The sequence below is a fragment of the Prionailurus viverrinus genome, chromosome D1 (genome assembly GCF_022837055.1).
Source record: "Prionailurus viverrinus isolate Anna chromosome D1, UM_Priviv_1.0, whole genome shotgun sequence".
Classification (NCBI taxonomy): domain Eukaryota; kingdom Metazoa; phylum Chordata; class Mammalia; order Carnivora; family Felidae; genus Prionailurus; species Prionailurus viverrinus.
The window spans coordinates 37,581,447-37,593,721 of record NC_062570.1 but is presented as its reverse complement, the minus strand read 5'-3'; the positions used below and the strand labels follow the sequence as shown (position 1 = coordinate 37,593,721).

Sequence of the window (12,275 nt, the reverse complement as noted above, 5' to 3'; positions counted from 1 at the left end):
AATGAACTCTTGCCATTTACAGCAATGTAGACGGAACTAGAGTGTATTATATTAAGAGACAAATACATGATTTCACTCATGTGGGATTTAAGAAATACAACAGATGAACATAGGAGAAGGGAAGGCAAAATAAGAAAACAGAGATGGAGACAAACCATAAGAGAATCATAAATACAGAGAACAAGCTGAGGGTTCATGGAGGAGGGATGGGCAGGGGGGATAGGCAAGATGGGTGTTGGGCATTGAGGAGGGCACTCTTTGGGATGAGCACTGGGTGTTATATGAAAGTAGTGAATCACTAGGATTTACTCTTGAAACCAATATTACACTGTATATTAACTACTTGAATTTAAATAAAAATAAAATTACTATGCTACAATAATAATGGATATCATCCATTGAGCATTTACTATGTGCAAATCACCCTGCTAGATTATTTCCATGTATGTAATTTATTCCTCACAGCAATATTGTGATATGATGCAGGTAGTATAAGTCATAGTAGTGTCTCTTTTACTGAAGAGGAAACAGGCATGGAGAGGCTTACTAACTTACCTAAGGTGAAGTGTCGTAGACTCTAAGTTTAAAGTTCTCTTGGCCAGCAAAAGAGTGGATGCTGGATTAAAGCAAGAGATGGCTAATGTCTGGGAAAAGACAAGAGCCTCGAATAAGGGTCCTTGCCCCATATTTATTCAGATCAGAAGGCTTACAAATGTGATGAGTGTGTACAAAGAGACAAACTAGGAACATTAACTTGGGATGTGAGGGTAAAGGTGGGGGGGTTGAAAATACACAGTATTTGGGATTTGGGTCAATATAGAACAAAATCCAGGAGCTGGGCAGATGGGTAGATGGTTGTTAACAGCAGACAGGAGGCGCCATGCCTGTTTATCCTTGCCAGCCTAGGGGATGAGACAGACAGGGGGAATAACCTCAGGGTTAACAAGGCACCTTTTCTTTTGTTAACCATCTCCGCTCTGGGCTGCTTTGCCTGCAGTGCAGCGGTCCATAGCCTTCCACCCTGAACATCTAATCTTGTTTATTTCATATACGTATGTATTGGGCACCTTTGCACCATTTCTGTTTCGGGACTTTGTCTCTCCCTCTCTAGTTTGGGGGCTCTGCACCCTCTCTCTATTTTGGGTGCCTTTGCAACTCCTTATTCCTGGTGCCTTTGTGCCTCCCTATTCTCGGGGTGTCTTTGCATCCCCCTATTCTTGGAGTGCCAATCTGGTTTACCCAAACTCAGGTGTGAGCATTTTATGGCTTTGTATTTCTTTATGCCTTGTTAACCCATTGGTATAAGCCCAGGGGATTCCCAAGCTTATCCCCCACAGTGAAGCAGCTAGTAAGAGATGATACAAAAAAAAAAAACTGTTAAAAAAAAAAAAGCTGTGTATTGTGCTTATTTTCTATTTGGTATTATTAACCATGTACTATGTAACCTTTCTAGATAAGAGAATCTGTATGCCTTGCATACTGATTCTCATTTGTTATTCTGCAATTTTAATAAGTGACAAAAAGAAGTAGATATAATAAGATAGAAGAAGTAAATGGTGGAAATTAAGAAATGTTTCAACAACACTAACCTGGGTATTCTTTCTGATTTTCCTTCATAGACTCCTCTTCCTATTGAAATTGGAGGTATTTCTTAGCATTCGGTGTAGCAGCTCTACCATGTTCTTCTCCCTTGCAACATAATCCCTGAGTGGCCTTGTTCCTGATATGGATTCTTTTCACTAAAGTTTTTTAAATCTCAAGTCTGCAAAGTTTCCAATACAGCCACTTTCCTTTGTGCCATCCAAATCAGTCTAGGTATCCAACAATCTAAGTACATTTGGAGTTTGAATTGTATTTTAAACTTGTAATCATTTTTATCTGTAAAATTAGTATTTACAACCAGAGATGAGATTTAGCTAATTCTCTAATTTTAAGAAAATCTACATAATCTTTATATTTATTGGTTAGTTTGAGCTATCTCAGTGAGGCCATAATAAACTCATTATTAATAAGATAAAACTAACCCCCTATGTCAACATAGATTGCAATTTATGTGAATATGTTTTCTAACAAATATAGTTCCCTAAAACATAGTTTTAATCTCAAGTTTATAAAGCAATATTTGGATTCATTTTTGAACAATTTCAATATTACAGAATTTTGTTTCCCATTTAATAAAACTTTTTTTTTTTTTTTTGAGGGAGAGAGAGAGAGAGAGCATGAGCAGGGGAGGAGCAGAGAGAGAGACACACACCTACAGAATCTGAAGCAGGCTCCAGGCTCTGAGCTGTCCGCACAGAGCCTGACACGGGGCTCGAACTCAAGAACCATGTGATCATGACCTGAGATGAAGTCGCATGCTTAACCGACTGAGCCACCCAGGTGCCCCCTATTTTTTTTTTTTTTTGCCATTTTTAAGAAACATCTAAATGAAAACCTCAAATTGTGATGGCACAAATAAGTATCAATTAGTATTTTATGACAACTCATGTAAACCTCTTTTATCTAATTAACAACATGTAAAAATGGTTTGTTGTGAGACTTATATTCTTTAGGATAATAGATTTCCATTTGAACTTCTAACTAAAATGCTAATATTAACAGCTTCTGACTCCCTTTAAAATTTTTAGTCAAAGTGCATCAAAGAATTTGTAGATGAGGCTTATGACTATCTTTTGCTCAATGGAGTCAAGCGGAGGAATAGCAAATATCACATTATTTATTGGCTGTAAATGAAAACTAGGAATCAATAGAAAGGATTAAATCATGAGTTGTTATACAACTCACATATGCATTCATTCATTCATTCATTCATTCATTCTGTTATTTATTTGACAAACATTTAAAAAGTATATGCATAAGGCTAGTTGGGATAGAATATCTTACATAAGATACAGCCCTTGTCAAGGAATTTAGGCTCATAAGTATGTCTTCAGTATGAAGATCATGTTCACTAGAGTTTTCCACATCGAACAATAGGACCTTGGACCCTATAGTTCATGAAAAGGTCTTGTTAAAATCTGTTAAAACGTACTAAGTATATTAAATGACTAGACCACCTAGATGTATGCACATTATGCAGAGTTTCCTTTGAAACTAACAGTGTTATAATAGCGCTTCAGTTAATTTCACACAACTACTCTGAATATCATTAAACAGTATTAGAACTCGCCAGCCCTGCAGCATTGGGTGACACCTCTCCAGTAAGAGCTCACAGGGAGGAGGAACCATTGCTCTGGTGCTGCGGTCCCACTGCCTGCTTGATGGCTGCAGACCACAGTGGCCTGGAGTGCTTCTACTGCCTGGGCAAGAGGCAGGGGATGTGGGTCCGAGCCCTTCCACGTGGGGAACTCTGTCCTCCCCTCCAGGCCTACGCCCACATGCTCACAGTCAAGGAATGCAGCAACCACTGCAAGTACTGCTTTGCCAGGAAAAAGGGATTGTTCAAATGTGGAAGATGCAAGCAGGCATTTTACTGCAACAGGGAGTGTCCGAAAGACACTGTTAGAAAGACGATTGGCTTATGCACAAGATGGAATGTTCTTGCATGCGTTGTTTTGCGGGGGGCGGGGGTTGGACTGGAATCCCTCAGAGATGGTAAGGCTAACTGCAAGGATTCAGGCCAAACAGAAGATCCACCCAGAAAAAACACCTTCAGAGAAGTTGTTGGCTGTGAAGGAGTTTGAATCACATCTGGATAAATCAGACAATGAGTAGAAGGACTTAATTCAGGTGACATTACTGCTCTTTGTCACTTTCCCTCCAAGCACCTCCAGTTCCCTGGCAGTGATAACTTGGTGGTACTCTTTGCACAGTTTCACTGTAATGGCTTTACAACTGAAGAGGCAGAGCTTTCTCATTTGGGATATTTCCCCGGGCAATATTTCCTGAGGTTGCACTGATGAATCATAGTTGTTGCCCCACTGTCATTGTGACCTACAAGGGGATCCTGGCAGAAGTAAGAGCTGTACATGATATCAACCTGGGAGAGGAGGTTTGTATCAGCTATGTTGACCTCCTGTACCCAACAGAAGACAGGAATGACCCGTGAAGAGAGTCTTACTATTTTACCTGTCAGTGCCAGGAGTATACCACCAAAGACAAGAATAAGGCCAAATTGGAAATCCAGAAGCTCAGCCATTCCCCCAAAGGCAGAAATAATCTCTGACACGATCAGATATGCACGCAATGTCCTGGAGGAGTTCTGGGGGGCCAAGCACTACAAATGCCCTCGCGAGCTGCTGAGTATCTGTGAGCTCAGCCAGGAGAAGATGAGCTCCGTGTTTGAGGACAGCAATGTGTACATATGGCACATGATGTACCCAGTCATGGGTGTCTGCTTGTATGTGCAGGACTGGGAAGGAGCCCTGTGATATGGACAGGAAATCGTTAAACCCTCCAGCAAGCATTCTCCTCTGTATTCCATTGCTTCCATGTGGTTGAAGCTGGGAAGGCCATACAGGGGCCGGGAAACAAAGCTGCTGGAGAGAAAGCAGTGAAGAAGGCCATTGCAATAAGGGAAGGAGCTCTGGCAAAGATCATTTGTACATTAATGATATCAAACAAGAAGTTGAAACTATGCTGTTAGTTTTCATTTAATGCTAGTGCAGAAACCTTTAAGGATTTGAATATTTCAAATCATACACCTCATTCTCTCATTTCTGCAAAATCATTGGAACGAAAACACTTCCTCTTAAACCTTACATGTGGCTTACCTGGAAGTTGGTCTTAATCTTTAATCTTAATACCAAAATAAATTCTGAATGTTTTTTGTCCCCTAAGAGGTATGGCATGGTTTCATGTATTATCATACACTTTGGACAGAGCAAGTTTAAAAAATGAGATTATTTTTTCCTTCATGCCTGAATGATGAAAGAGAATAGAAAAGATAATGGTAAAAATATATATATATAAAATGCAACATTGTTACCTGGTTTTTTTAATTAATAGATCTTATTTTTAGAGCATCTCTAGATTAATAGAAAAATTATGCAGAATGTACAGAGTTCTCACATACCATCTTTTCCTACCGTACCCACCTTACAGTTTATCCAGTTATTAACCTCTTGCTTTAGTGTGGCACATTTGTTATCATCAAGGAACTGATAATGATGCATTATTATCAACTAAGGTCCACAGTTTATTAGGGTTCACTCCTTGTGGTGCACAGTTCTAAGTGTTTTCACAAATGGGTAACACCGTGTCTGCCATTACAGTGTCGTACAGAATCCTTTCACTGCCGCCCAAATCTGGTGTTCCTTCTTTAATCACTCCCTCTTTTCCTTGCTCTCTCTGAACGCTTGGAGGTCACTGATCTTTTTACTCTCTACTGTTTAGCCTTTTCAGGAATGGTATATAGCTGGAATCATACACTGCAGCATTTACATACTGGCTTATTTACTCGGCAATACGCATTTAATGTTCCTGCATGTCTTTCCGTGGCTTGATAGCTCATTTCTTCTTATCACTGGGTAAAACTCCATTGTATGGATGTACCACAATTTCTACATTGCCCTATTAAAGGACATCTTGATTCCTTCCAATTTTTGGCAATTATGAATAAAGCTGCTATTAACATTTGTATGTAGGTTTTTGAGTGGACATAAAATTTCAACTCATTTAGGTAATTATCTTGGAGTACCACTGCTGAATCATCTGGTAAGACTATGGTTAGCTTTGTAAAAAACTGTTAAACTTTTCCAAAGTGGTTGTACCATTTTGCATTCCATCAGCCATGAATGAGAGTTCCTATTGCTCTACACTCTTAGTGTTTCACATTTAGCCATTTTAATAGGTATGCAGAGGTCTCATTTTTTAAATTTGCAATTCCCGAGTGATATTTGATGTTGTGCATCTTTTCATAAGCTTATTTGTCATCTATATATCTTATTTGGGAGATGTATGTTTAGATACTTTGCCTACTTTTTAATTGGTTGTTTTCTTATTGTTGGGTTTTAAGAGTTCTTGGTATATTTTGTATACAATTCTTTTATCAGCTTTGTGTTTTGTAAATATTTTCTGTGGCTTTTCATTTCTTAACAGTGTCTTTTGCAGAGCAGATGCCTTTAATTTTAACAAAGTCTAAATTACCAATGCTTTCTTTCATGGATCATATTTTTGGGGTGGTGTCTAAAAAAAGTCTTCACCCTAGGTTTCCTACTATATTATTTTACAGAAGTTTTGTAATTTTGTATTTTACTATTAGGTCTATAAGAGATTTTGAGTTAATTTTTGTATAGGGTGTAAGACCCATGTCTAGATTTATTTATTTTTTGCATGTATATGTCCAGTAGATCCAGTGCAATTTGTTGAAAAGAGTGTCCTGTGTATATTTTATTGTTTTTGTTCCTTTGTCTAAGATGAGCTGACTATATTTATGAGGTCTATTTCTGGGACCCCTATTTTATTTCATTAATCTATTTGTCTATTCTTTTACCAAGACCACACTATTTTGATAACTATAGCTTAATAGTAAGTCATGTGGTGTTAATTCTTTTATTGTTCTTCAACTTCAGAATTGTGCTGGCTATTCTGATTCTTTTGCCTCCCATTTAAACTGTAGAATCAGTTTGTCTATATCCACAAAATAACTTGCTGGGATATTGATTGAGATTTCATTGAATCTATAGATCAAGTTGGGAAGAATTGATAACTTGAGGATATTGAATCTTCCTACCCTTGAACCTTGAATATCTCTCCATTTATTTACACCTTTTTAAATTTTTGTCACCAGAGTCTTAGTTTTCCTCATGTAGATTTTAGGTTGATTCTAATGTAAATGGTGTTATGCCTCTAATTCCAAATTTTGTTTATTCATTGCTGGTACATAGGAAAGAAATTATATTAACCTTATCTTGCAACATTCTATAATCATTTATTAGTCTTAGTTCCAATTTCTTTTGTTAATTCTTTAAGATCTTGTTCATAAGTAGTCATGTCACTTGTGAACAAAGGCAGTTTTATTTCTTCTTATCCAAACTGTGTGCTTTGTTTCCTTTATGTTTTATTGTGTTAGCTGAGACCCCCAATATAATGTTGGAATGTTCCAATAGGAGTGGTGAGAAGCACGTAGTTACTTTTTAAAAAGAAAACATTTCATTATTTCATGAATGTGATGGCAGAACGAGGCAATTTAGCATCAGATTAGATTAAAATATGAAATGTAATCAGGTAGAGAAGCCTCTTGTAGAAAAATTTTACAGAGAAAACCAATTTAAATATTCTTTGCAGACAGTAATTCCTGATTTATATAATGGATCAAAATGAGATTTTTTTTTTCTGTTCTATTTAAGTCAGTGTCCATAAACCACATAAATCAATTGAATGGGGAAACCCCTCTTATATCAAGTACAAGGAAGGCCTCCAAAGGAATAAAAAATAATCCATGAACACCCCCCCCCCCCAACACACACACACGGGAACATATAAAACATGTAAAATGTTTTCCTACTTCCGAATTTAGTTTGATAATAAAAAGTAATTTTAAAAAATCAAAAATTTAGTGAATATTATGGAAAGAAATGGAGAAAGGAGAGCCAAACTAAAGGGAAAAGAAAAAAATACTTCTTCAGCCTAGTTACAGACTACCCAGATACCACAGCTGTATTAATATTTTTTTTAATGAAAAAACAGAAGATATGAAGAAGAGAAGTAGTAAAAACGACATATCAACCTGTTTACAAGATGAATGCAGACACACATTTATTTGACACTGAGGTTGCAATCAGGTATTAGACACAATTTAATGGGAGAGACAATTACAGTGACATATCAAATCACAACAGGGGAGGCATACATACACAGCAACAGAGGAACAAAGGGAAAAGATAATAGATATCTGGAAGATCACACACACACACACACACACACACACACACACACAACATGAAGCTCCATATAAAAGACAAAAGCCTACAGCCAGCAGAGACACAGACACGATTCACACACCACTGTCCCATTTTAAGGTGGAAATCCTACTATAATTTTGTTACATAGGTGTTTTTGATTTTACATGATTCTTCCATTTGGAAGCATAGATGATCTTGCAATATTAATTTTTCACACACAAAAAAGCAGAAGTTAAGCCCTCTGGACAAAGTTCAGTAAAAAAAAGAAAAAAAGACATTTTAAATGGAGTAACATCACCATCTTGTGGTGTTTCAGAATATTGACTCTGCTTTTTAATGACATTTTGAGTTTATGTAGTTCTATGTAAAATATAGCTAACTTGATTATTTGTGAAAATAATCTAGATTATATATGACATTACCAGACTCAGAACAAGAACAAAGAAGTGATCCATCTATATACATTTGTAATTAACTTTCCATGAATTTATTACCTACAGATCTCTTTTTTTGTATTATAGTTCCTCTGTTACTTTCTTGCACTCTACGATGTAATAAAAAATGGGGACCTCTGCCCCCTGCCCAATGCTTATTTTGCTAAAATCCCTTCCCCTCAGGGGACTGAGACCCTTTCGGTTATCTACAATGTGGAATAAAGTCTCTAAAAATGCATGCTTAGGAATGTTAATATATACTCGGTTCTATATTTGACGTTTTTTGGTTCCTGGTTTGGTTTTTTAGCATATAAGGGTTTCATTTTTAGTCAATTTAGGATTTAGTAGCATTCCCTGAACTGGCTCTGATGTGCCCAAACTGTGTAACTAGAACATAAAAGTCAGGATTATGAGAGATAGCTCCCATTCGTCAGATGCTTACAGTCTAGCTGCGGATGTAGACATACACACAAGAACCACATGAACAAAACAAAACAAAACAACAAAACAAAAGAAAACAAAACAACAAAACAAGGTTACATAGAAGTTATCTTGAAATGCCATATCACATTTTGCTTCTTTCCCTCTAGCTTTTGCCTCAGTCATTAAATTGATCTGATAAACTCATTAGGGAAGGATTTACTAGGCCCTTACCATTTTCATAATACTTGGTATCATGAAAGATATAGTAGAAGGTGCAGTAAAAAAGATTCAAGGCATTTATAATCTAGTTGGGGTGACTAACAACATGTCTTAGAGAATGTAAATGCTTGCAGCTATAACATAATACACGAAAGTTATGTATGGAAAAAATGGGAGTTTTCGTTTTTTTCAGGCTCCTCATTCATACTTTAAATATATTCCAAAATATAAACATAAAGGGTGACTGGGTGGCTCATTCAGTTAAGCCTCCAACTTCAGCTCAGGTCATGATCTCACCATTTGTGAGTTTGAGCCCCACGTTGGGCTCTGTGCTGACTACTCAGAGCCTGGAGCCTGTTTTGGATTCTGTGTCTCTCCCTGTCTCTCTCTGCCCCTCCTCCACTCATGCTCTGTCTCTTTCTCTCAAAAATAAATAAACATTAAAAAAATAATAAATAAAATATAAAGATAAGATCAAGAAAAGTCAGAAATGACTGAAGAAAAAAAATCATAACACCACTCCATTAACCCAAGTATTTAGTATTTTGGTGTACAAAAGTCTTTTTTCCCACTTCAGAATCCTTAAAAACTATTGTGTAGGAGACTCTGTAGCTGAAGAGCTTAAGATCATATGTTGAAATTAAGACAGGACAGTGAAGGTCTTTACTTTTTTTCTTTTTCTTTTTTTTTCTTTCAAAAATCGAATTAGAACATACTTAGAAATGAATCTGACAAAAGGCTCAAGTTTTTCTTGAAGAAAACTTCAAAATAAGCAGAGGAACATAAAAGACGCTTGCTTAAGCTCTTGATTAAGTTCTGGGGCACAAAGTCATAATACTAGAAAGCAGTAAATTCTCCTCAAATTAATCTACAAATAGAAGGCAATTGCCATTGAAATTCCAGCTTTCCAAAGTGGCTCTAAAGTTAATTTTAATAACTAAATATTAATAAAAGTTAACATTTTTTTCTAAAAAAAAAAGGAAGTGGGCAAAGCCACACTATACAATTAAAACTAAAATTGCCTGATGTTGGAAGAGGAAGATAAAGACAGATCAATGAGGCTAGAAAATCCAGAAACAGGGCAAGTTATGTAGTATAAGAATTCTGTAATATTCCAGATCAGTAAGGAAAGGAAAGAGTGAATTTGACATCCTTTTTGGTAATAATTGACCCAACATTAAAAAGTAATTTACATCCTTACTCTGTTCCAAGTACCATCCAATTTCTAGATGGATCAAAGATTTAGCTATTAAAAATTGAAATAATAAAATTACTGAAAAAATAAATGAATAACTATATAACCTTACAATGGTAGAATTTTCTAAATGTGACCTTAAAGATAGAAACCAGCAAGCAAAATTTGGTTGGTTTTATGAACTTAATATTAGTTGACTAAATAAATGTTAAAAAAAATCTGTGAACTTTTTGGGAAGAGAAATGAACGGTGACAAATTACAACACATATAGGAGGCCAGCTTATTCTAATGTCTGTCATACAAGAGATCTTTTCTCTGCCCCAAAGAGGCAGGCCAGAAGCTACACATGGAGACACCCTGCAAAAGCGCCCCCCCCCCATGAAATTGACAGAGGAAGCCTGAACTCAGATAGTTGCCTTGTATAGAAATGACAGCTGCTGTCTAAAGTAGCCTTAAGGGAAGGACTGTTTGTTTGTTAATATTGTAATTCCTTTTACTTATCCCTGTCTTCAGTAAAGTGAAGAGGCAGAACCTGGTTTCGGCGGTGATAAAGAGAATTAAGCAAAACCTGTATACACGCTTATAAAATGAGAGGAGTAACCCTACTTGAACCTCTCCAGAAAAGCATATGAAATTGGTATGGGGCACCACAGTTTTCAAAGCAGCTCTGATGTACGGCCACACTGAGAACCACAGCATTAGAGGCTGGTGTGAGAGGGGTGGTGGCAGCGGGTCTGAGGTGATTCCACAGGCACCTAATTGTTGGCAGCACAGCCAGCTGTGTGCAGGGGTCCCTGGCTAGGAGGATAACCACAGTCCAGACTCGAGAAGGAGCATGAGCCAGAAGCTGAAAAGAGACTGGAAATGGTATGCTTCCTGGAGGGTACTCCTAGGAGGGGACCTGTGACCTTGCCTTTATGATCATGGTCTTCCAGGTTACATAACAATTCTTGTGAAGAACCGTCTACAGAAAGACGTATCTAAGCTCTGGGAGTCTGAAGTCACATGATATCAGAACGATGCATGGACTCCAGTTGATAGCGATTAAAGCTACTGTCCTATTTGTGATGTATGCATGAGTTAGAAAGATAGGAAAATCTGAGGACCTTTCCAGATAAAAGGGTAGTAAAGAGATATAACAATGAAACATTGTATGAGATAATGGAGTGGAAACCAAGTTACCATAAAGGCTACCATTGAGACAATTGATGAACTTTGAATATGGAAGGTGGAGTCCATAATAGTGTTGTATTAATGTTAAATGTCTTGATTTTGATGATTGCCATCCAGTTCTGGAAGAGAATGTCCTTACTTTTAGGACAGAAACATGCAAAGATTCAGAAGTAAAGATGCATAATGTCTCCAACTTACACTCAAGTGGTTTTAAGTAAAAGGCACATATAAAATATATATACAGAGAAAAAAAACACATGGGGCAAAATGTGGCAATTGACGAATTTGGATAATTGGTATACAGGAATTTGTTTTCCTATTCTTTTAACTTTTCTGTAAGTTTGAAATTATGTTTTAAAAGTTATCAAAGCAAAAAATAAATAAATAAAAAGTTGCCAAAGAAAAACTCAACATGAAAAGAGTCCCAAAGAAGAGAATACAAAGAGTTTGATACAGGAGAAAGTTGGTAGGGCTGGAATGTGTTGGAACATTGTAGGACAGCAAACAATGAGGAAGAGAGGAGGGAATAGAAGTAGGGGTCAAATTGTGCAGTTTTCACAGGCCCTGGTAAGGAGTTTGGATTTAATTCTAATAGCAAGTCACTATAAATTTCTGAGCAGGGCAGTTACTTCCAGGGAATGATTCTGCTTGGAGCTGCTTAGGCTGCATGTCGGCCTCTGGATAACTCAATCGTGGTGTCTACAGAAAGGAGGAAAGGAATAGCTAGGCCTCTTGAACCTCTTGGCAGGAGGAGAAGGATGGAGGTAAAACACCCCACAGGGAGCCTATGGGACAGCCAGAACAATAATGGCCATTGCCCAGACCTTGTCATGCCTTGACTGCCCAGCATACCACAGAGCCTGACACCCCCACTGCCAGCCTTCCTTTCACTCTTCCAGTTCTAGAAACGTTCCAGTCACATTACAAGTGATCCCACACCCAACACCAAGAGCAACAGCAAAAGCCCACACTTAGATGCTCTC

The 12,275-nt window shown here is 37.3% G+C and overlaps 1 long non-coding RNA gene and 1 pseudogene across 2 annotated transcripts in view; both read left to right on the top strand.

The window, feature by feature from the left end:
- LOC125176137 (uncharacterized) overlaps positions 1-12,275 on the top strand; it is a 53,630-nt gene that overhangs the window by 13,414 nt on the left and 27,941 nt on the right. The gene's annotated exons all lie outside the window — the stretch shown is intronic.
- LOC125176135 (N-lysine methyltransferase SMYD2-like) lies at positions 2,390-7,409 on the top strand (annotated as a pseudogene).